This window comes from Rousettus aegyptiacus, unplaced genomic scaffold, assembly GCF_014176215.1.
Source record: "Rousettus aegyptiacus isolate mRouAeg1 unplaced genomic scaffold, mRouAeg1.p scaffold_m13_p_3, whole genome shotgun sequence".
NCBI classification, from domain to species: Eukaryota; Metazoa; Chordata; class Mammalia; order Chiroptera; family Pteropodidae; genus Rousettus; species Rousettus aegyptiacus.
Genome location: NW_023416306.1, coordinates 158,796,321 through 158,823,452, shown reverse-complemented (window position 1 = coordinate 158,823,452; position 27,132 = coordinate 158,796,321). Strand labels below are relative to the sequence as shown.

The window sequence follows — 27,132 nt, the reverse complement described above, 5'->3', positions numbered from 1 at the left end:
TAAAAGTAGGATGTACTTTTAAATCATTCAAAATACCACTATCTGTGTGAAAATACTGCAAAAATATTTGTGCAAATCCTATCACCATTTTTCCACACAGGTTTTCATTCCATAATTATCATCTAATATAAAATTGCGTGTCCTGCTTTTTTACTTTATATAGCACATATTTTATATGTTGTTGCAGTCTTCACATACTTTTTAAATAGTTTTGAAATTCCACTGAATAATCATATAAGAATGTACTTTTACATTCCACGAAATTAGGATATTGATTATATTTTTGTCCTTTTTATGATTTATTGAATTTTATTATTATTTGCACATACATATTTTTCTACTACCTCAGAATATTTCCTTGGCATCGATACATAACTGCCTTAGGTAAATTAAATTTTAAAGCCCCTGAAGCGATGCAAGAATTTAGAGAATAGAGATATCTATTATAGGGACTGGAAAAAAAAAAAAAACTCAGGAACGTTCCCACAAAAGTAGAAGAAAACAAATCATATTAGGGAGAAAGCAAACCATGGGTACTCGAGAACTGAGCAGGGAGAGTGAGAGCTCAGGCTTCCTCCTCAAAGTTAAATTTCTCATTGTGGAATGTGACTCTCATCTGTCAGGCCACCGTGTCAGAACTCAGGTTACCTAGGTTTTATCTGACTTCCAAGAAATCAAGAAGAGATGAACTCAGGTATAAGACATAAGGATGTTTTCTCTTTCTGGCATCCCATCATTGAATGCATTTACAATAACATACATATTTAGCTTACTTTGAGGACATAGTCAAAAGTAACCTACACATAAGCCATTAAAATACCATCTTAGATAAGGAGTCTTTGGTGAAAAAAATTCATAGACTAAAATTAATGAAAAAAAATTCATAGCCTTACATTTTCATAATAAAGTTATTAAGGGGATTGAATATAAGAAAGCAATAAAGTTTGGGCTTTGTCTCTAAGAGCAGAAAACAGGAACAAAGGCCTCATTTGATAATATTGTTCACTTATAAACATTTCGTATATTTGCATTTTCAAGTAGACTCAGTTCTTCCCCTAAAAATCGGTTATGACAGTTAAAGGGTACCACGGACAAATAAGTTGAGTACCCAAGGTTGACTAGTGGTTCTAGTTCCAGCTCTGCCCACTTCCCTGCTTTGTGATTTAGAACAAAAGATACTGCAACTTTTTTTCTTGAGATTTGGTTCCCATATTCACAGATTGAAATGATTGGACATGAAAATTCTTTAGATACACTAGTCCATAAAAATCTTTGGTTCCAAGTAATTCATGATGTAAAACTAGTCAATGACATTACAGTTGTTGGATATCAATTCTCTCATAGCAGTAAGGTAGTAAACCATAGTCCCAAAGAATTAATTTTGAAGAGTAAAATTCTATCCAGTTCACTGAAGTAGCCTGGGTCCTTGGCAATCAGATAAATGAAAGCTGAAATTGTTTATGAAAAAAATCCAGCATGCTTGAAAGTTTTCCATGGTTTATCCTAAAGAAAAAAAGTCTTTCTGAAATCCATGTATTTCTTCTATAATTACAACAATTTGGACCCAACTGTATATAATCACAGAGCATCTGTCAAAAGTGAACCGTTAAGGAAGATTTTGCAAATATGTCTCACAAATATCAGAAATTAAAAGGTGGCTGGCATCATGGCAAGGGAGAACATGAAGAAAAGCAACGACATTTGAGTTATTCAAGACCTCCCATCATTTGTATGTAGTCTGACCTCTACTGATTTTGCTCTCCTGAATTGAGGTATTTTAACATGATGTTTTGTTCTGCCTCCAGGACTCTCAGGGAAAATGGACTCTAAAATTCCTACTTTTCTACAAATCGGAGAATACCTGGGATAGTGTCTGTATTTTCAAAAGTCTATATTGGCAGATAGCTCGCTATGTGTATATTGCCGCATAATTTTAGTTCTTAATTTTTTCTCAATGATAAAATTTAGAGAACAGACTGTGATAAATGAGCCTAACATATCTGAGGGAGCGATGCTACTAACCCTTTACAAATATCAAAGTTCGAACAACAGGGACCTGAAAACATCAAATGGTATCCAACTCATTAGAAATTTTGGCAATTATTTCAGGTAGTTGGTTATGATCATGCCATATTGAGAAAATGCTAATACTTGTTCTACAAGTAGTCCTCTATAATTTTATTATTAAGAAATTAAGGGTTAGTGTGGGAAAAAAATTTGATGAGTGCAGTTAGCTATCCATTGGTCAGCCAGGTGCCATACTCTAGTCCCTGACTAGCTCAAATTCTGTCCCCTTTTATTATTCTAAACAATTTATTTTTTAGAGAGCTGAACAAAACTGAGGCCCGTCTTTGAGGGAATAAGGGAAACCTGAGTTCTAATTGTAAAACCTACTTCCGAGAAGGGCGGCCATTAGCAAATTATTCAACATTTCTGAACCTAAATCTCCGCATTGGTAAAATGGGATTACTGACAATCCCACACGGTTTTTGCAAGGATTAAATAAAGCAATGCATGTGGAACATCTAGTCCAGCATCAGAAACATAGCTGTGAAGTAATGCCATGTCTGAATCCCAGCCACGTCTTCCTTCTCTCCCAGCTACTACATTCTCATTATCTCTTTATAACGAAATTCCTCAACAGAATACTTACTGCTTTACTTCCTCATCTTTCACCTTCAATTAATATTTTACCTCAAGAAATTCAACGAAACAAGGTCGAGTTCATCAAGACAGGGTGGATATTACAAGAATCGAGACAAAAATTCTTAGACTTTAATAATAAAATAAGACATATTGATGAAACAGCCAATTCCAGTTCAATGATTTGTTTGCTATTTGTAAAAGTGGGCAAACATCTTGAACAATTTACTTTGCATTTACTTTAAATACTCTCTGGCATTTTAAATATTCTCTGGTATAAGATTTCTATGTATGATAAACTCTGCTTAATAGTAATTGAAAAAAATACACATGTAATATATTCAAGACTATATACATAGCTTATGTGGCATGATTACAGGTAACAATCCTCAAATCAATGAATGCTCTAACGATTCTCCCTCCCAATCATGCAGTCTTAGGCCAATAAACAACAGGAAGAAAAATAAAAATTTAGTCATACTTACATTCACAGTACTGTGAATTCTGTATCAAATAACAAGAACTAATCAATTTGATGAGATTAGTATAATTTAGCTATTCCAGTAACTTGTATTTCATCCTGGGAGCATCAGAGTAGTGGAGATAAATGCTCACTTAGTAGAGATGCATCTCTGTGTTCAAGATGAAACTGAATTCAAAAGTGTCTCATTCCCTCACAATTGATTCTAATGCCATTGACTATTAGCTCAAACTAATTTAGACCCCTGGAAATAGAAGAAAAGGGCATGTAGGGAACCACCAGATAAAAATTTCTGCTTATGCATAATATTATGCTTTTAAATTATAAAAATTCTGGGAATAACATAAGTGTTAGATGGTCATGTGGAATTGACATAAGAGCAGTTGACTCTTTTAAACAATATAACATTATTTATATACAAGATCAGTTATTATATAATCGTGTGTCTTTTATTTCGAAGGATGCAGGATTCTGTTAGCATTTTGAATAGCTTGGACCCATAAACACTGAACTAAGCCTAGAATAAAACAGACTAACACTCATTTGCTTTCAGCCAGAGATATTGGGAGTAGAGACCAGAACTTAATTTTTAGGACATGTTTCAAAACCATATCTTTAGTTGCTTACATGTCTCTGCCCCAGTCACATCCATTATAACCTCCTACTAAGATAGAGCAGTTAAGTGTGGGTCTCAGGACAAACTGGATTTTAAGACCAGAACCAATTTCTTACTATGTCATCGTAAGCCTAGAGGAAAAAGCCAAAGGACTCAAATCTCTCCATGAACTTTCCCACACAACTAACAAGGTTTTCCTAATTGGGGTTAAGACCTTCACTGGTAGTTGCATAAATTTCTGTAATTGCTTTTTAATTGGTCTTCCTTGTATGTCTTTCTCCTAATCTGTAACCAGCATTTGCTCTACCTATAATCCTTCTCACCTACCTGTCCTTAGTCTCCTAGAGATTTCAAATTTAAGATATGGTGACAAACCCGTAGAGTCTGCTTGTCATCAAATTTGAATTTTTTATTCAAGCAGAGGTCTCAGTAAGGCCCCTATTTAGCAAAGATCTACAATGGTTCTGTCAGGCATGTAAAAATATCTGAAATCCCTTAACCTGACATGCAGCATTTGACCATTCTATCCTCAGCTGCCTGTCCATATGTCCAATAGTTCTTTCCATCCCACAACAACATATTCTACAGCCTAATAATATGTCTCACTGCTTTCATTCTTTTGCACAATTGTCCCCTTCAGTGTCACTGGTTTGAGCATCACAACAGATGCAGTATTCAATAGTTTTTTTTTTTTCTTTTCAATTAAAGTTTAAATCTTTGGAGAGAAGAGACCATTAACTTTAAACACATATACAACTAGAGATAGTCTGCAAATAATAATAAAGATACTAGTGCAAGAAACCATATATATGAGACACATATACACAAACTTCTGTATAAAAGAATACCTAGCTAAATTAAAGAGGAAGAGGAGGAAAAAGAGGAGAACGAAGAGGAGGAAAAGGAGGAGGAGGGAAGGGATGGGGAGGAGGAAGGGACTAAGGAATGGGAGGAAATAATGTAGCTCAGAAAAGAAAGACTAAGCTCTTGGAGTCCAAGGTTTTTTACTATTACTCGAGAAGATTTGGAAACACTACTAAAACACAATAGGAAGTGAATATCAGAATATTATTACATCATAATCATAAAAATAGCTACAGAGAAACCTATATATAATTCACATTTCACATTAGAGTTTTAAGTCATTCTGAAACAAAATATTTACCTGTGAAGTTACAAATGAAGCAAACAAAAGACACTTTCAGGTATTGTTATCGGTAGATTTGGGGCCTAAGTAAACTATGCATGACAATCACAGTGAAGACGTTGACACTCTCAACTGGTGGATTAGAGAATATATATTACGTCCTGGCCTGGATGGTTCTTATAGCAAGGGACAGTAAAAGAAGGCCCCTTCCTGTTCCCGCTAAGGTAATGGTCCTTTATCCTCTCCCCACAATACAGTCTATAGTTGGGGATTTAGAAGGTCACCTTGGGAGCACTTTACTGATAAGAATAAAAAGAGCCCATTCTTCAGCTGCCAGTCTCTTCTGAGTCTTGAAACCCAATCAACATCAAGACTAGAAGGAGGCAGCCTGGAGATTCTGGCCATCGGAAGGATATAAAGGGAACTTGAGGGGAGCATTTTTTTTTTTTTTTGAAAACAGAATTAATGACATAATCCTCTCTTTTTACTATTGAAGGAAATGAGTGTGGATGGGGCTTTGATTGTTTTCCCCTCTTACCAGTGTAAAGCTCAGTGATATACAAATAGAATTATGTGAGCCCTCCTTAAACATAAAAAGCAAAATAGTTAATCTAATTGTTTAATTTGATATACCCAACAATTCATTTTTCTTCTTCAATGAAGCTGTATGTTTATATTTCTCATGGTGATGACATCAGGAATCCACCTCCAAGGATGCAGACTGCAAACATTTTATTGTTTGCCAGTGTCATTTCAGATGGTAGTGGCATTTGATAAAATTTGTCAGTGACTTGACAAACTGCCTTTTATAATTAAATTTAACCAATATGCAATATGAATTCTTAATCAAATTTATGACCTTACTATTATTGTAATGGAAAAAAATTTAGCCGCTTCCAGCTAATGAAATTTGTCTTATCCCTTTGACAATTTCCTACATCTGCATCCATAACCTTAAGCCCAGACAGTGTCCTCTATGCAGCAAACACACTTACTATTGGGAAGAAATTGAATTTGGTCACGCATCTGATCTTAACTGGCCAGGCGTCTAGGGAGGATACATTTAGCAGTGATCACTGAAGGGAAGGGTGGATCGGCTATTTATAAACAAAGTAGAAAGAACAGTTAGTTTTATTTTCCCCAGTTGAAATAAGGAAACTATTTTTATAAATTAGCATATAAAATGAATTATAAAAGAATCTAATAAATCTTTCTCAAATGATCGATCCCACTGGTACATTAAAATTACCATGTTTGTTTTGGTTAACATTATGAGTTGTTTCATCAAATTCCTTTTCTTGGAGTGAAATCCAGTGAACAAAGCACTATATCTTTTTCTTGTGGAGTAAGTCATGCGTGATTCTTGTAATGATTGATAGCCACTGTGGGAATGACAGACTTATATCTACCCTGGCTGCTGTCCTTACCTATAGTTTAAGTAAACTGTCGTAGAGGCAATATGCTCATGGTAGTGTAAAAGGCTTCCCTTGATTAAAAAAATAAATAAATTCTTCACTCATTATCATGGTAACCAAAATGCTAACTCTCCATTCAAGGAGCGATTCATTCTTTTTCATATATCCAATAGTAAGGAGTACAAAGTATACATCAAATCCTGCCCTAGAATTAATAGCAATGACAACAACAACAACAACAACAGTAATGATAATAATAATAAACAAACAAACAAAAAAAATCAAGGACCAAGAACAGAGGTTCAAATTTCAAAGCTCAGTGGCTACTAGGAGAATTGTGAATATGCACAATTAAAATACAGAGAAAAGAAGGCTATGATACATGTAAGGGAGGGATGGGATTATAACGCCATTCAGGAATTTTTACTTCAAATTGCAAGTTTTGTTTCTTTTCGAGAGTCTTTTAAAAAATCGTTGCCAGTTTTGAAAAATGTGATATATTATTAGATGAACATTTAGCACCTTAGTGCTTCAGGAAAAAGATACCATCTTCTAATAGTAATTGGAAGATCTACATTTTAGCCCCAAAGGTTTTTATTTAATAACTGTGGAACCCAGAGCAGTTCATGTTTCTGAGAAACAGATATATGTGATTATACATGTATACTAAAGAATTCTTAGAGTTCATAATTCTAATAGAATATGATTAAGGATAACGAAATAAAAAAATAAACTGTCATTAAGAGCGAGGCAAACCTGATTTTTCTTCTCAACTTTATTCAAAGGGAAATATTTTGGCATAATAGTTAATTACTTCAAGATCCATTCTTATCTTATAGGTTTGCCAGGATTTATTAAGATATGTAAAGTGCCCTATCACCTCATTTGTCATCAACTTGCTGCCCCCATCACTCACACACACACACACACACACACACACACATACACACCCCTAACCCATCTCCTTCTTACAACTGAGGTCACTTCACAGGTAAGAGCCAAGATGGTGAATGTATGCACATATTCTCTGATAGAACGAGTTGAGATAGCTTCATGGGAATCCTTCTAGCATAGACAGAGATTTGCTGAGGAAGGTCCAGTGACTTTGAGTAGCTGAGAAGAACATCATATTAAGATAAAGTCCAGATACAGGGAGGGAAGAAAAAGAAGCTTGCAAGATCTGTCAAAAGGCACAGACTGTATTTTTGAAGTTCCTTTCACTTGATTAATGGGTGTACATTTATTGAGTATAGTTTCTGTGCCAATTGGTCTTGTTGGCATTCGAAGAGGAGAATGCAAAACAAGTCCAAAAAAGATATAATTGTGTAAATTGACCATTTTACTCATGACTAACAATGGGTTTTAGATTCTTATTGAACAGTTTATTGAAAGTAAGTCATGGCTATGTAACAAAGTGAGAATTGGACAAAGTCACCATTGTAACATTAATTTTATATGCAAAAAAGTTCTTCAGGTATGCATGGAATCATCACAGACATTTTACTTACTTTTACATTGTTATCAAGATAAATCTTACACAGTAAAGTGTACTAATCTTAAATACAGAGCTTGATATTTTTTTTTACATGTGTACACCCTGAGTAATCATCACCCAGGTCATGATATAAAATATTTCTAGTTTATGATAGAATTTTATCTCCTATTAATTATCTTCATTATCTTTCAACTTTAGGGCAGGCAACTTGATTCTTAACCCTTTGTATTATTCTATAATAATAAAAAGTGGAAAAATCCTGAAATATTAAAAAAAACACCTCTTTTACTTAACCACCTAAAATAGGAAACTGCAGAAAAAATATGTTCTATTCAAGCTCAGTTATTCAGAACTTCTAATAGTGGCATTTGTAAAAACAATAGAATTCTAGAGTTTAGACCAAAATCTGCCAATTTCTGCCTGTGACTCTAGACAAGCATCCTTTTTGTGTTTCAGTTTTGTAATCTGTAAAATAATGAAATAATAATTCTTAGCCTATATAACTCACAGGAAAATTTTAACAATCAAATGATAAAATGCATATGGCAATTCATTTTAAAGGACTATAAAAACTATAAAAAGACTATAAAAGACTATAAGAACCAGTATTATTCTTTTTATCTGACCAACTAGTTTGGAACATTTCAAATTATTCTGATTTATTCCCAAAGGAAAAAGTTGCTATTCCTTGATTAAGAAACTACTGAAGCTTTTTTTCTAATAATCAACTGTTTATACTTCATTTACTCTTATTCAGTTTCGTCCTGTTAACAAATATCTTCCTCATAAAATTTTCCCTTTGAGTATTCATGCTTTTTCTGGCTCTTCTGCTATATTAGTGATTATTGTGGTATAATAGAAATAGATTTTAATAATTTACTAATCATGATAGTAACAAGTGACTAGTGAGCCTCATTCAGAGGTGTTTCTCAGAAAGAACTAGTAAGCATTTTGTAATCCATAGATAAAAATTCTGAGATATGCAAAGTTGATCATAAAACTCATTTGCTCTCTAAAACTTATATTTTTAAACAGGAAACACCTGCATTATGTAAAAAATATTCTTTGATGCATATGTCATTTATGATGATTTCTTAAAAATCTCTGAATTCATGCACATTTACCTCTTTTGGACAACTTTACAACTTTGTTTTCAGAAAAGTATTTCTGTTTTTATTTCTTTCTGTATACTACACATGCTGAGGTAAAGGGCTAAACTTTCCAGACTGTTTAAATGTCTTTTGAAAAAATCTCCTGAGTTGGGAAAATAACACTGATGTACTGAAAAATTGAGAATCAATATTTGAATCAAATTATCTTGTTCTTCACTCAAATAGAAATTTTTTTCCCGAGAAAAATGTAAACAGGAGGTAGAAAATTGTGCAATTTTTGAAGTCCAACTACTTTTGATAGCAATGGTTTATTTTTATTCTTCAAAGTGAACAAAAATAAGCTGGGTGCTCACCCTCGTTACTTTCATGAAAAAATTTCCCTATGCATATTATTCACTGGGAAATCCAGATGTCCCGAACCATTTGGTCAATATAACATTTGAAAGAAGCCTGATGAAAACCACACACAAAAATGGAAACCTCCATAAACAGCCAATAGCATATGTCTACCACAAATAGTCAGTTTACATGGTCTAGTAGAGGCTCAATCAGATCACACACTAATTTTATCTAGTGTCTCAAATAAAGTAAATATATTGAAATATGTGCCCCTATATATTTGGGACTTTGGAATTGAAATTACAAACCTGCATCCCAAAGATCAATTTGGGCCTGGAAAAGTCACTTGGGGAAAAAAAAAAAATTCTGAATGGATTTGGTAGTGATACAATATTTAGCTTCAATCACTATTCCACAGATATATTATCTTTAACTGAGCCTATTCACATGCATGTTACCTGCCTGAAACCTGAAGCTATTTGTACTTTTGACCTACTGTAATAATTTGCCAATTACTTTGCAAAAATTTATTAATTATTATGAAAGAACAGATAAAGAAGAAACTTATTCTTTTTGAACATCAATTTTATCATCTGCGAAACGAGAGTAACAACATGAACTTCATGATGTCCATCTGAAGATTCTTGGACCAAAGCTTCACAGAGAGTGCTCTCAGGAGAAAGGGAATATGAATAAAACAGGGACAAATAAGCTAAGCGAGGGTATGTCCTTAGCTGGAGACCAGTTTCAGCCTCAGTGTGATCCCATGGAAAGTGTAAAGAATAAAAAATACCCAGAACTGGTCCCACTTTGAGGCAAGGCAGCTAGCTTTTGTAAACCCTGTCAGTCAGTCAGTCAGTCAGTCAGTCAGTCATGGCCTATGGGTGAGATGAGGCGGTGGAGTGAGCAGTGTATAAGTTCTTGGATGAAGTGACTTCCCTTCAATGGAAGGCAAGTGTCTATTAGCCATGAGCAGCCAACCCTCACAGCACCAGGGGGTGACACGTTGGCCGGTAAAGGGGGTCTGGTTGGGGCATCAACAGAGTCCACTACAAGGAATACATATGATGATGTATATGAAGCATAAACACAATATTTGGGAAACAGAAAATGCTCGGTCAATATTTCTATAAAACAATAAACTAGTTAGTACGGTTACAAGAAAGAGTGGCCAGTGAGAATTAAGATGACTAAAAGTTTGTTCCTTATTCTGATGTAAGGGGGAGGCAGTCAAATTTCAAACAGAAAGTGATATATCTGGATGTTAAGAGAGAAAATTCCAGTGACTATATGGAGAAATGTTTGAAGGCAGAGTACTAGAGGCAGGGAGAAAGATTAGAATACTATTGTGGAAGTCTAGGAGAGAGAGTGTGAGTCTAAACTAAGGTGTTGACAAAAAGAAAAAAAAGAAAAAAAAAAGAGAAAGGGAGAATACATTAAAGCTTATGAAGGCTACTCCACAAAATAGTTCATTTATTATATACTAGAGTAAGAGGTGGCAAAGAATATAATTAATAATCACAATAAAATGGCATTTTGCTTCCCATAGCCACTGTGAAATACGGACTACATTTTAAACTGTTTTAACAAACTTTATAAAATAATTATTTCATTTATCTCCTTTCTTATCAATCTGTTTCATAACTAAAGTTATAGAATCAACTCAGTGTTGGAGAATGATAAAGATAGTTTGTGCCTATTCTCCAAACCTAAAGAACACTATGTTCCAATTTTACAAATAACCAATACATTTGACCAGGTGACTGCTTTTACTTCTTTGCTTTTCACTGAATTTATTGACTTATTGATCAAACATACCATTCTCTGATATCGATAAAATATAAGGCCAATATTATTATTTGGGAAATGGTAATTATATTTAGTGTTTGATTATTTTTTGTTTTGATTTCTAAAAAAAAATCTATAATCATAACTTCTAGAGCCATGACATTTTTCCTCCACTCTTGTGGAATGTTTAGAACTCCATTCAGTTTTGTTGGCCTTCATCACAGTTTCAGTTGAAGACACTCCAGTCTCATTCAGTTTCTTTAGTACTTGTACTTCTTTAACCATGAACCTGAAATGCACACTTTTGAGAACCATGTGTGCCTTCAAACATTTAAGAATTGAGATGAATCTTTGAACACTTTTAAATTTTCGACATGAGTTTTCACCGTTCACTTTCTGAGTGAGGTATTTGTTGTTGGCTTTATTGTCTGTCTACAGACCAAGGGAAGAACTCAGTCTTTACTGTGTTTTAGAAAGCTGATGTCCAAAGAGAAGAAAATAAATGTTTAATTAATTATACCACATGAAATTTAATAAGCAAAATGAAAAATAAGTAGCACAAACTTTACCTATAAAAGAATCTCTTCATCTGACTTGAAATGTGTTGCATAAGTCACATTTGCATAAGGCATTGAAGTGTTTTGTGGAAATTTTAATGGTTTTATATTTTAATATGTTATGATATAAAACTAGATCAACTGAAATATTTAATTATTTGTTAATATTTTATAGGTTTAGGTTTCAGGTATTTTTTTCTCTTATTGGCATCAGAAAAAAATTAGATAGATGCTTTGCTCATGGGGGAACAGTCTTTACTCCTATTAACAGCATTTGTCAACCAAACTCATCCTTCACAGCTGGTTCTCAAGACTTGACTTTTTTAGTACCGCTCTTGGAATTTGTCAACTCATGAAAGATATACTGAATAACCCTATGTCCAAGAATCTATGCTAGGTGCTACTGGGATGTACATATGAATGAAAATGCTGCCAGCTCTCAGATATCTTAAAATGTATTATTTGTGATAAGTGCACAAAACAGACCTGAACAGAGTAAGACCACTGGAAATCCACCTGGTATTATGAGAATTAAGCCAATCATTATAAACCCTTGAGGGAACTGAGAAAATGCATATCACATATAAATGGCAGAGTTTGCAAGTAAGATTAGAAGGTAGAGAGAGAATTACAGAGCAAATAAGAAAGAAGAAATAACGTGAGCTAATATATGATAAAAAAATTATAAAAAATAAACAAAGGTTTAAAAAAGAGGTTTAAGCATCTGAAATTTTTTTAAAGCTGCTGCAGTTTCATTTCTAAGGGTGGGAAAATGTGAGAAGTTTTAGAAACACATGTATTTGATACTATTAAGTCAAAACATTTGAACGTTTTTCCTTTTTATCACCCACATATTTGCTTATCTATATATTTGCTTAACTGCAAACACAACTTTAACCAAATCTCCTCAAATTTTATGACTATGAAGTAGCAATATTTGCATTATTACTATCTCCTAACACTTTTATTCTTCTCTCAGAAGAATAATATTAAAATTTACAGCTAAAAAGTTAATGTTCAGCAGCCCAACAATGAAAGGATAGTACTTATTATTTCATGATATAAACATTGTAGTGACCCATATAATGCATATCACTCTATCTTTAAAATAATAAAGTAAGAACATTTGACTAAAATACTTACAGTCTTTAAACTGTGAGCATTGCTTGACTATGTAATAATTGACAATCAAGAATAAAGGCACATTTGAATGCTAGGAATGATGACACATTCTATTAAATCTATTAAAACTTTCTTTGAAAAAATTCCAAACTTAAATGTTTTATTTCTATGTAATATATATGAACTATATATTCTTCTCCTTCTTTGATATATGGAGAAATTTACTTACTCAATGCCTCTGTACTCTGGGGTCTTATAGAAATAGAAAGGAGAGCTCTTTAGTGTGAATAGTGACTTAGAGAAACGTATGTGTTCAGGTTAGACTTTACAGGATATGGTAAGGTATCTGGAGTTTATTCTAATGACAATGAGAAGTTATTTGAAAGATAAAAGCAGAACAGTAATATGACCTGGCATATAACAGGTACTCAGTATAACTGTAGTGAAAAAAAATTAATTAATGCAATGTTTATGTTTCATATGCTGATTTTTTTTAAACATTTTAAGTAAATGTTTAAGTGAAAATTACCTGTTAACACAAATTACATGATTTGACTAGCTGCTTTTTTTTTTTTTTTCATACTGTTTGGTCAGGGTTCTCAACTCAGAGAAAAACTCATCTGAAATAGATAAGAACACATTAGTATTAGCATTCAATCCTAACGCTAGATTCATTTAATGTTAATGTCAGAATTACTTAACAAAAATTTCATGTTTTGAAAGATGATTCCTACTATACATGGCTATCATAATTTCATGAAGGGGTGAGCAAAGAATCCTGAAGTGTGTAGGTGGCAAAATCTTCCCAGGGTATATGAGCAACTGAAAGAAACTAAAAATAATATTGCATTTAAACTGAAAAAAAAAATGTTATAAGTGACTTTATATCTGTTTTAAATTCTTGTTCTGTATCATTTTTGTTCCTAACAATAATAGAAACTAAGAAGCAAATTTCATGAAATTTCATGCTGTGAGGGATGGCAGGCTCAGAATTTCATCCAAATAATAAACTGGTATACTACCTTCGAATCATTGTGTTAATAGAATTCAAACGAAATATATCTGCTTGATTGATTAATATTACATTTGATTTCCCTTCCCTTGGTGAAGTCATCCTCTCTTCTCATCCAAGGCAGTTTATGCTTTGCCACTTCAATCTACTAAAATCAGCTCTTAGATGCTGCAAGTTTAATTCTGGTATCAATATTTGGATGACTTTATTGATAATACTTTCCAGGCTACCCAAGCAATTGTGATGACCATAATGCATTTAGATTATTGTAGATTATTTTATGCAAAGGAGTATAATCTCTGCCGTGCCAGTCTTCCACTCCCCATAGTGGTAGTAGCCACTTGTTTCCCAAATACGGGTCAGAAGCTATCTCAGGCTCTGGGATTAATCCTCTCCTAATCCAGAGGAATTTAAATTCTAATAAATACAACTTGAGAAGGATGGAGTAATTTTTAACAATATCTAATAACTCATTTTTTTTGTCTTATTCCTATGACTAACTTTGACCTCGTATTCAATTCTAATAACATTATACATTTTTGTTCAATGAGGCAGTTTATCTTCTTTAAAAATTGATAGAGTCTCCAATACATCTCTGAATATTAAGGCTACAAAACTCTCCTTCTCTTGATTTTTTTCTAGTATATGATTTTTTTTTCCACTAATAAAATGAAGCCTACATATAAGAACCTCTATTATGCATGGCTTCCTAAGAGAATATGTTCTCTCTGGCAAAGATATCATTTGTTCTGGAAGTTCTTAGGTCATGCTCAGATGGCTACTAGGATTGAAAATCATTTTCTACATAAAGGGAGAATATTATACTTGGCTAGGGCTGACCAATATACACAGAATGTGGAAGGAAAACATTAGTAAGTACAACTGGGGAACAGCACCTGGAGGAGAAGTGCTTCTTGCACGCTCTGAGTTGCTACAGTTGCTGGTTGAGTGACTTCAAAAAATACAGGAAACAGGAAAGAATGACCTAATATTCAGCCATGTCTCCATGGAGGAAAGTGTTATACCTGATTTGTTTTAAACCACCTGCACAAATAGGCTACAGGTAGACTTACCTATTTGCACCCAAGTACAGGGGAAAAATGTAATGCCTAGACTGGCAAAAAGAGAATAAATTTCTGAGAAGGGTTTCCTAAAGATAATGTAGGAGAACAAAGAATTAGAGATATTGACTCAACAAAATATTGATCTCTGAGATGAAGGGGTATATTACAAATCCATGTTTCATTAAAGATACTTTTTTCCTTCCTTCCTTCCTTCCTTCCTTCCTTCCTTCCTTCCTTCCTTTCTCATCACACTTGTCACTCTTCCCTTAACCTTGTCCCCTCCCCTGTTTATTATCTAATGCCCTGACAATAATTAATAATTCATCTGACAGGAAGTATACAGAAGCCATATTTGAGATTGGTTTGCAGATCTGCATTAATGGATTCTCATTAAAGGCCCTCAAACTCATCAGGGCACAGACTCTGTTCAACCTTTCCTCCTTTCCTAACCCACATTGCCCTTTTACTCTTATTTCCTCTCCTAGTATTTTTTGGCATTTTCCACTTAAATTATCTGCAATTAGCCAGCCCTGTAGAGCATCTCAGAAAGGTATGGACAGTAGAATTTATGAAGGATCATGGAAATTTGTAAATATGACCAGAAAAAAAAATGAGTCCTTAAAGGCTTCGAAATGAAATTGCAAGTCAGCCTTCATTACAGGTTCATTTTGATTTCTGACAACTTACATTTTTAAAAAGCATATTAAATCAGATCCATTGTTTTTTTTTTTTTCTTTCTAATTTACTATAAACTTATTCGGCTCTGTATCTCTAATACCTAGAACAACAACTGGGTCATAGTAATTAATTATCAAATAGGATTAAATGAAAATACACATTATTTTAAATATATTTAGCTTTTGTTTCTTATTTCATCTTTGCTAATAAAAATATCTTTAGTAATAGCTCATAATGGGCAAGGAGAATTATGAATTTTAATTAATTTTCTAGGCAGTTATTCCTTATAAAATGTCATAAAAGAAGATAATTCTCTTTAAGTTTCCTTTTATTTTTTAAGTAGAATTATTAAGGGAGTGTTCAGTTTTCACACATCTTAAGAGAGATAATGCTTTGGATTTAGAGAATGATAAATACAAGGCAAAGAAAAAGCACAAGTGAAAAATTAAACAAGGTAGAAATCGCACCCTCCATATGTTCAAAAACTATATACAGAGACAATTTGTTGACCATTCGTGATGCAAGGTACACTCTAGTACCCATGGGGACATTTAGGACATAAGAATGTGACATAGCCTGAAAAGAAACACATTTTATGCTGCCTTGAGGCAGGAGTTCACGCCGAGACTGTGTCCTGCGGGTAGCAGCACTCAGCATTTGGGGTAAGGATGGACTGGGGGAGGGAGGTGGTGAGAGGAGAAGGTTGTTCCAGGCAGAGCAAAGGCATCTACCAAGGCCAGGAGTATTGCATATTTAAGAACGTGCAGCCAGCACTGTGGGTCCAGATCTTGAAAATTAAGGGCCAAGCAAAGCAACAGAGGCAGAGCTGTCAGTCAGGTTTAGATCATAATCACTTGTTTGACTGTTAGGCTGAAAAGGCAGCTCAAGTCCCAGAACTCCTTCGCCAGGCTTGACTTCAGAGTCTGACCACGTTTACACGTGTAGGCAGAGTAGAGAGCTGTCCACACTGCCTGATTCCAGAAATTCAAAAAATGGTTTCTTACCTACACCTTTCCCCTTTGTCATCCTGCTTTTGTGCTTTAATGCAAACATTAGAGACTCATTAGTCTTTAAAACAAAAAGTAACAACAACAATTGCAAAAACACTTTCCAGAAAGTAATATATTAAATTCACCATCCCATTAATCACATTTCTTTACAACTAATAATAGAATGGAAAAGAGGAATAATTTCAGAGGCTGAGACATTGGGTACAAAAGGCAGTGCTGCGCAGGTAGACACAGAAGTGGGGAATTGGAAAGTCCAGGCTGCTTTTATGCAGACAGGTAAACTCAGAAATCCTGGACAAATGGGCACAAGGAAACAGAAGGACAGACTGATCATGAGGTTAAGGAGTGCACAAAATATAAGCTGATTTAGTAAGCATCTATCTATCAATATATGCTAACTATATATCAATAGATGCAATATCAATTTACTCTGAATCTTATGTATTATGCAAAAATGCATAGGACACAGCCACTTTCTTCAGATGACATGCACCCAATGCAGAAAAATATCAGGATGCCTAGAAGCTGAGGGTACAAATTACTGAATGTTCAATTGAGATTCTGGTTTTAGTCCTGTGTTCTAGCTTGCTTTCTCTAAGGGACATGAACTCTTTTAGGGCAAAGCCTAAAAAGTATTTTCCATAGGGGCATCCTGAAGCAGCGATGACAAACATGGCAGTCTGGATCTGTTTCCTTTCTCTCATGACCTTAATTAGGTAGCTTGACTGTTCTTTCCTCATTTTTAAAGTGAGAAATATTCCAGTACTTTCCTCGTAGGTTTGTTGGAAGGGTTAATTGTAAAGCCCTTGGAAGAGGTTCTGACATGGAGTAAGTGCTGTAGAAGTATTAGCTGTTAGTATTGCACCTAGGAATTGCAAAAATAAAAGGAGCAACATGAATGAAGCTAGCAACATTCTGGTGTGACTTTTACAGAAACAACAGAGAAAAACAAGTTCACTTTTTAAGAATTTAGCCACTTTTCAACATCATACATGTCCCATATCTAATAACTTAAATAACAACATTTTAAAAGATGATGTTCAGCCACTCAGGCCTTAGCTTACACTGTAGGAGTCTAAACACTTGGGCGACCAAAACCAAAAAAAAAATAAAATAAAACAAACTTTAAAAAATAAGATCACAACTCTACTACAAACTTCTTCTCAGTAAGAATGTGCTCATAGAATAACCATAGTTCAACCCCATTAATGTGACAATGATGGTCTTATTGATTTTTATTTTATGTCATATTGAATTTTGCCCCAGGGAAGTCATTTTATCTTAACTTCCCAGCAGGAGAACCTCCCATCCCATTTGTGGCCCAGGAGGCTACAAATGAATCTAGGAAATCTGCCCTATGTTTGTCAGTCTCCTCAGCCAATTTTGTGTCATGAGAGAATCCCAGTAGAGATGGCTTTGATCGGAGGCCCTTCCTCTAGAGCAAGCTGGAACGGTCAGCACCTATCAATCATCCCTGAAGCACATACATCTAACAGCTGCCACAGGTCTGAAGAAGACTCTGGAATGAAACATTCTTCCCCATCTTCTCCCACCCTCTCACCTCTCTGGGTGGACTCAGCTGAATGCCAGGTAATAGGGCAGAAGTGCTAAACTTTTTCTTATGCAGGAATTACATGGACAATAGGAGCTCATGGTCATATTGAGTCTGTTCCTCATTTGTTATTTCTTTTGGGGGGTTCATTTGAAAAGGGCAGCCAATGTTTGCGATGATTCTTGATTCTTCTTGGTAGCCAGTTGATCATTGACAAATCACCACACTACCAATCAAAAAAAGCTGTGTGGTGGTAAATAAGGAGCTTGTTGACATTGGGCCCACTTTCCAAACTAAGTTTCTGATAGCAAATAGAATCCGACATTGTGTGTTGAGTTTCTAGGTAGGTTAACAGCACAATGAGATTCATAAAATATTCATACTAATTGAAAGTGATAGAAGCATATAAGATTTAAGGAAATGAAGATAGAAATAGACCAGAACTGGTTTGTCTCTAAAAATATTCTTAGAGATAAAACAGAGACCAAATTATATGAAGTGGGACCAATTATATAAATTATTATGAAAGCAATGGTTTTTGTCAACAATAATGGTTATATGCAAAAAAAATGTTTTTGGAAGTATTATAAAAACTTTCTGAGGCTTATCTCCTGTCTGGGGACATTAATACTCATCATGGACATTGTCGAATCAAATCATTTGAGCCGTTTTATCTTACTTATTTTGATTTCAGACCATATACAGACAGGACGTCAGAACAAAGCCCTGTCTACTTATAAAACACATTTGACTTAATTTTTAAGTCAATTCGTTGTGAATTTTTAAGGTTGATTTGTTAATTATTTCTGGAAAGATGCCAAAATATCCCTATGCACCATATAAATAGATTAAGCCTGTCTCACCATTCTTTTTTTTTTGGTTTTCTTTGGCTCCTTTTGGAACACATCCTGTAGTTAATTATTAGCAGAGAAATAATGGGACAAACTCAAATTACTGAGTAATTTACTCATTTAGTAGATGGGTCATTTTCTCTCAATGACAAATAGGTTCTTCACCATTGTTTAGAAGGAAGATGGCTAATGGAGTCATCAAGAAACCTGCCTTGTCGTCTCAGCTCTGTCAATGATTATGTGTGAATCAGGGCAAATCATTTTATTCTCTAGTTTCCTTATCTATGAAGATTTCTTTTAGATTATCCCAAAGGTCCCCTTTTCAACACTAGATCTCCATAATTCCAAGTTCAGGGAATGATCCAGGACCATTTGATGTGAATTGGGAAGATAAAATGATCCTTTTGCAAAAGAAGGGCTGATTTAGCTGCATTTTTCCATATTTTAAAGTTTGCACAGTCAAGTCTTCAAAGACTGCCTGTCACAATAACTTCCAATAACTTGTTAGAGTTCTCCATTAGTTCTTTTCATTTTTGTCTGAACTCCTATCACACTTAAAATCCACATCGCTAATTCTAGTTTTTATTGATTTAATTATTGTTATGATAAAAAATAATGTATTCATATTATAAAAGCAAATGAAATAAAAAATGTATACAAGAATAGATTTCCCCTCTAAATCCAGAAAAAAAGTTTCTTGGATAGCCTTGTGGAAATTCCTCACTTATTTTAAACAAATTTCAAGTATATAATACAGTGTTGTTAACTATACATTTGATCCCCAGAATTTATTAATCTTTTCTGCAGTGATTTTGAGGTGTAAATGTTCTTTATCTTCAAACTTATGTGAGGGCATGATTATTTTTGTGTATTTTCATTTCTTTTCCTTGTTTTTTTTTTTTTACTACAAAAAATGTTTCTTGGAATTAATTGCACACAGAGAAGGAACCTAATGGAGAAATTATGACTTGCTCACTAAAGAATATTTCAAACTTAGAAAATTTATATTTATAACTTGAAATAAGTCCCTAAATAGAGCATTATTAGCATTCACAAAATGAAATTCTTAGTGTTTATTACTGAAATGAATTGAGACAAAGTTATTGAGGAGCCTGCTGATAATGACAGGATGTAAATAAACTTCTGTCACTAAATGTTTCCCTGTTGGAATAACCAGAAAAAGACCCAGCCTCCTGGCTAACATTTTTTGTAGGCTTGAATAAGATTAAAAAAAAAAATCAACAGCAAAAGCAAAGAAAGCTTGGACCAGTAAAGTATCTGGCCCACATGAAGACTATTGGGCAAAAGATGGAGCATTTCAATTTTAAATAGAACTTGTTCCAACACATCCATGCTCTTTGATTAACTTGTTTACCAAGTTGGGGTCAGATCTCCTACTTGTCCTAAACTAGCTTAATAGCTTTGCTAAAATGGACTTTTAATGCTAGAACCTTACCTTTTGATTCACTAGTCTGCCATTTTTCCTGCCTATGTTATCATTTGTGAGTTCATAGACACATCCAAAGATTAAAGGAAATCAGCCTAACTAATAACTTTAAGTATACTGCCTTCATTTTTTAAAAGAATTATGTATACATATTTTATCACAAAATCTTCACTTCTTTCTCTCTTTGTGCTTCCCCCGTTCCACAACGATGTGCAGGAATGGGAAACCATTGCAGAGAAGATAACGTAGAGCAGCAACAAGAGGCCTTTCTAACCTCAGCCAACAATAGCACCCGTTGTCACTTTCCTCCCAGAAACTGTAGGTTAAGAAAATGTTCTCTATAGCAAATGATCTCAGGGACAACACTGATGCAGCCCAGATTTATGTCTTCTTACCCAACATCCATCAGTACTTCTTTCCCACAGAGTTCAGAGAAGGCTCATTAACTTTCATAATCGTGCTGAACAACAATCACTGACTTAAATTCCTCTGCTATATGTTCTTGCTAACTTTTCTAATCCTTGAGATACAAAGGCCTCTAAGACTACATGTAAAATAAAAGCAAGTTAAATAGTACTTCCTTAACCATGGAAAACTGTCTTGAGGAGGAGCGGTCCGTTTTAAAGACAAAGAGTGAACATTCTGGGCAGTGGACACTGTTCTCTTTCTGATAATTTCTGGCTTGTTTATGAAGGCCATTCTTCCTGCAAAGTTTTCACTGAAAAATGTGCCCTGTTAAAGGAAGTGTTATAAAATGTGAAATACTTTTACACCTTTATTGAAACTCCCTGAAGATGTTTATTTTTATTTAGACATGGTCTATGTTTTGGTACCACTTAAACTCATTTTACCCAAACTTCCACTAAACTTTACTAGCTGTATTTCACTTGAATGGATTTACACAAATTCATTCACATATGAATTCTATATGGCCAGATAACTTTTTAAGGCTTTAATGCAACTAATCACAGCATGTATGTTGATACCTGTTTTTGATAAGCTACATTCATATCTTCAGATTTAATTCTACTAAATATTTTGGCCCATCTGCATGAGCGGAAGAGAAATAGAAAGAATATAAAAAGAGAATTCTGTAAAAGAAAATTAAAATCACAAAATTTCCAAAGTTGTTGTATTTTATCATTCTGCTACTTTAAGTGCACAGAGTAAGACTTATCCTTTTATGTCAAACATTGATCTAGTCTTTCCCCAGATTCTGTCTCTAAAAGAAACTTTGCTAGAGAAGTAAACTTTCTCATCTTTTTATTTATCTCAGAACTGAGTACAACCTTGGGTTCCTTACATTGTTGCAACTAAGAACTGCCATGTTTTCTGCCACTACTGATTCTTTACATAACTGAATAAATGTGTTAATAAAGGAACGTACACATGGCAGTCAATGTTTCTGAATTTAGCACTCTCAAACTGCAAAGGGATTATTTACTCTAGTCTTTAAGGGGTTTTAATTCAGTGTCCTCTCAAAAATATCAACTAATTTTTCTTTTTCCTTACAGTTTTTCAAATATTTTACATAAACCTCTACACACACATATGTATAGCATATACTCCAAGAGGAAATTGCCTGAATTTTGAGAAAACTGAAATGAAATAAAATATGACTATTGAAAATCATATTATTAACCCTAAAAAAATTTTAAATGAATAATTTGTTACCATTGTGTTTATATTTTATTTCAGAATAAAATTTAAATTAAATATCTTTCAAAAACTCCCTCAGATAACTATGAAGTTGTTCTTCTAAAAGATTAACTACCCACCTTTATTACCTGCCAACAGTCTTTGAAGAAGACTGGTATATTTTCAGGTTGTTTTAAAAGTAGGAGATAAAATTTCCTTGTTAATGTTATCAGTAAAATTCCTTTTCATGTTAAAATATCATCCTGTTAAAATATCATCCTGTTGTAGTCATTAAACAATGATTTATTTTATGTCAGGGAGGAGAGTGTGGATAGGATGTAATGGAAGATCATTAGCTATGCAACTGTATTTCCTAATTTTTGCCCTCATAATCTATCCAAGAATGAAGCAAGACTTTTAAGAAAAGAACGTTGTTGCAGGCTTCTAAATTTAAGAAGAAATCATGAAACATTTCAGAGTCGCCAGCAGTCCTGGTGCCCAAATTATTCCCTCACATAAACAAAAGCTTCATTTTGATTGCAATTAGAAGATTATATTGTTCAGGGTCAGAAGGTACTTTTTGACATTAGCAAATATTCTCAGGGAAAACTCCAACTGATTTTCATCTTGGAAAAAAATATAATTGCAAAATGGTAACAATATAGATCGACGGTATAGCATGACTGTAGTAGAATGATTTATGCTTTCCTGCGTAAACATTAGTGATGTCTCCATTGACAGGCCTGCTTTGACAATTGATCATAAAAAGATGCTCGCTCTTGGCAGGGGAAGAAGTAAAACATCTGGTTTAATAGATGCTGATGCACAACCAGGGGTGTCAATCACCTTCAGATTGGATTGTTTGGATTTGCTGCTAAGTGGAAATTTGCAGATTTGATTATTAAAATGACAAAGCAATCCTCTATAATGGCCACAAGGATAAACAATATTTGAAAAATAGGGCCAATGCCAATGTTTTAGTATTCAGAAACTCAATCTACTTCCTTCAAAGTCAGTTTAAGTAGATGGTCTTTTTTTCCCCTACCAACATGATTCTGAGCGCAGGAAATCTGACTTGTAAAATGCAATGTCCATTGATGGCCTCATATCCAAAGATGGAATCTAAAGGGACTTTTTATTTGGATATCATCTTTACAAGGTCCTGGAAAGCAAATGGCCACATTTATATCGTAAATTAATATTTAAGACACCTAGCGAGAGAATTAGAAGAGGTATGTAATAATAGTAATAATTTGAATATTATTTTAGGCAGAACGAAAAGTGTGATAGATTAAAAACTTATGGACAGTACTCTCACTCTGCTGTTTAGGTGCATTCAATTTTGTTTCGCATACACATAAACATATTAGAAAGAATACACCCAAATAAGTAAAAGTAATCTTACTGGAAAGACATGTTTTAGAATTCCACCAGGATGGTTTTTTGAGGTAAAGGAGCAAACTTTCTCCTCAGTTCAGATTCATATATTGCTTTTGACCTCATATATTTTATTATAGGTTAGAGTTTAAGAAATAGTTCCAATTTTTAACATGATGTTTGTGTATGTGTGTTTGTATTTCAGAGAATTCTAACTTCATGTGTGTTAAGTAGATTTGACTTACAGAATCTCTTCATAAGTCAACAGATATATATATATATATATTCCCCCTCATGGGAAAACATTAAAAATGTTAGGCTTCTCTTAATTTTCAAAAGTCTGAAAACAGTCATGATGATTCTCCAAGGATTTTCTCCCTTATCACACAAAAAAGCAAGTTATCCCCTTCAAGATCTTTATATCGCTCAGTGATTTATTCACTAGTTCACTGAACTGACAACATGTGTTCAGCGTGCAGTGTTCAGAGTGGCAGATCCTGGGCTTATGCAACAGAGAGAAGATAGTTGAAGACAGAAATTTTTTTTCTACTTTTACAGCCCTAACATCAAGAAAATTGCTTGGCAGATGGTAGATGTTAAAAAAAGAAAGAAAGAAAAAAAGAAAAGAAAGAAAAGAAAAAAGAAAAAAGCTGAATGAAAGAATTAAGAAAGAATGAATAATACAGGGTACCTGTTTCCAAAGACGTTTTATCTTACCTGTGTTTTCAAGAGAAATAAAGATATTTAAACAGTCTCCATTTGTATAAGTAGAAAAAGATAAGGGAATTTACAGTGCCTAACTAGTTTGAAAAGGTAAAAGTCACAGACTCTTTAATATTTAATCCCTTAAGGAAATTATAAACTAGATATAATTTTATACTTTTATCACACACTATGCTATTTCCTATTCTGATGTATAAAATTAGTGCTTATGCTACTTTTTAAATATTATCTGTGTTTAGAGAAATGTATGAAGTATGTTTTAGAACTTGAGTTGACAAAGTTTTTTTAAAAGGACCACAGTAAAAATCTTCAGATTTGTGTCTATGGCCATGCCATCCTGAACGTCCCCAATCCCATCTGATCTCAGAAACTATGCAGGGTCGGGCCAGGTTAGTACTTGGATGGGAGACCACAGGATACCACCTAGGAATACCAGGTGCTGTAGGCCTTAAAAGGAAAGAAAAAATCTTAGGATTTGCAAATCAAATGATCTTTGTGGCAACATTTAACTCTGTCATTGTACTGTGAAAGCAGCCTTAGCCAAAATGTACATGAATGAGTGTGACTCTGTTCCAATAAAACTTTATTTACAAAAATAGATGAAGAATCAGATTTGGTCTAGGGACTGTAGTTGGATGGCCCTGTTTTAGAAAGTAAAAATGAAACAAAACAAAAAACACATACACTTTCCAAAGAATTTGTACTATGAAAAAGTTTGCTCATAAATAATACTTCTTCTGGATTGAGTTGAGATATTCCTCTTTTGACTTACCATGAATGCTTTAGCTAGGCTGAAGAAAATCTTTAAGTGGCATCATTTCCTAGAATTCTTCCACAGGAGCGTCCTTAGTGATTCCTCATCTTGTTTTAGGTTATACATTTCTTCATACTTTTATGATGCAGTATTAACTATCACTGCTACTTTTTAGGTAAAATTCAGATATTTCTAATCTTTCAATGATACCACAGAGATACAATGTCAGTTCTGTATTATGTATCTTAATTGTTTTAACCATATTTGAAATGGAAACCAAAGTCAAAATTCTCACTGCAATTTTAGTGTTTAGCGACTGCTCCACAGTACTCATTCTGCCCTTTGGATTGTAGCCAGGATCATTAGCAAGTTATTCTTCTTCAGACATGAAACTGGAATCTAAGGAGTCAGGGATGTCCTGACATTGTCACCCAGCCCTTTAGTTGCAGGTTTTTTTTAGTGTATTCACACTCTTCTTGTTCTATAGGTTGTGGAAGCCCCATTCTTTATCATGTCACTCTAAAACTTAAAAAAATTGTCTTCCAAACTCTATTACCATTTAGTGATTTTTTTTTCATTTAGAGAACTACTCTCTCCACATCGAAACACATCCAAATACATGTGTGGAAGAAGAGAGCATACAGAGGCTCTGGCACAAACTTTGAAAATCGCCCCAAGTAGAAGACACATTCTAGATATTACCAATATGTAAATAAGGCATAAAAAAAGAAAAAGAAAAAGAATACCTGTAGAATGGGCAACCATTTATCTTCCTTTCCTAAAGCAGAGACCCACTCTCCTGCCCATCTGTCTTGGAGTCCAACTGGCTCCCTACCTTGGGCATCTATAATAGTGAATGATTCCCTATTAGACTATTCCAGCATCTTATTCTTTTCAAAGTGGTATTATCTTAAAAATATAACTAACATTAATTTGAACATTTATTTTTTTCTTCTTTAACTGATAACTCTACCCCTGTTGTAAAGACCACACCTATATGTACGCTCGATGCCTTTGTATTATTCTTGAAAGGCACCAGTGCTCCTCATTGCAGTGTAAGGAGGTGGTAGGGACAAAAGTTAAGAAGTTTTCATAAGAGGGATTATAACAGTACAGTTTATAGGAGGAAAGAATTATATGTGCGATCAAAAAGGAAGCCTTGAGAATTCACATTTAGAAGAATGAGTAACAGAATTAATGGTGTCTATATGGTCTTTCTTTCACTTAATACTAGATTCATGAAACTAGTTTTTGCCCTGATAGTTATAATGCACTGAAACTAATCTCCGAACAACAAAATAGATCTATGAAAATAGTGTCATGGTGTGCTTGACTTGGTACTTAATTTTGTTTTGCCATCTACTAATTAATTGTGTAGCAATGAGAAAAACACTTGACATATCTCAATATAGGCTGCATTTTATATGAAAGAGGTAATACCTACTCTACTTATATTATAGTGTTATTTGTGGGCATTAAAAGTGTACCATAACTTATAGGATCTTGGCGAACACATACTAATAAACTATTTAAAAAATGGAGAGTACACAACAGGATTTTTAAGTCACTTTACTCTGAAACCTAGGGCTTTGTTGAGGCTTAACAGGGGCTTCTAGGTGGTATTGGGCAGATGAGCAGGCAAGAATCAAGACCCTAGCTGAAACTCAACTAAAGCATCTCAGTATCTGCTTCATATTTAGGGGATTTTATAAGAGTGTGTTCTAAAAAGGGCATCTGTTAAATTACAAAAAAAAATCTAAGTAAAAACAGATCATTGAATTATGAGTTAGCGAATCTATATTTTAGTCAAAGGTTAAAACTTACTAGGATTATGGCCTCAACAAGTTAATTAAATCTACCTAAGAATGCCTGTCTGTTTACCCATGGTACCTCTGTAATAACTGCTGTTTTATTAGCTCAAAATGCAATTTGCCCTAATTTTAAAGGGCAATCCTGTTATACCTTACAGTTTTAGGCTCAACTTTTTATTAGCCATTCTGTCTACATTCTCTGACAGTTACTTCTTTGTTTAACATAAATCTGCATTTATGAAGCTCCACGTATTCTTACATATAGACACATACACATTCATAGAAGAATAGTCAGATTTAATCTTATTCATCAATAGTGCTCTTTGTAATATACTTTCTTACCTCCGGGTAAAAGTCTTTAAGAAGATATACCAAATTATTTGTAGAATGTATTCATTAAATACAATGAAAATTTTTGTAATCGAAACATTATGAAGTTAATTAATTCATGTCGAGAGGAGTTCTTTTATTTGTTATTAGTTATATTTGCTGATGCAGAC

General features: G+C 33.9%; 1 pseudogene; it reads left to right on the top strand.

The window, feature by feature from the left end:
* The first annotated feature begins 24,386 nt into the window (after positions 1-24,386).
* Positions 24,387-24,515, top strand: LOC118600465 (annotated as a pseudogene).
* The last annotated feature ends 2,617 nt before the right edge of the window (positions 24,516-27,132 follow it).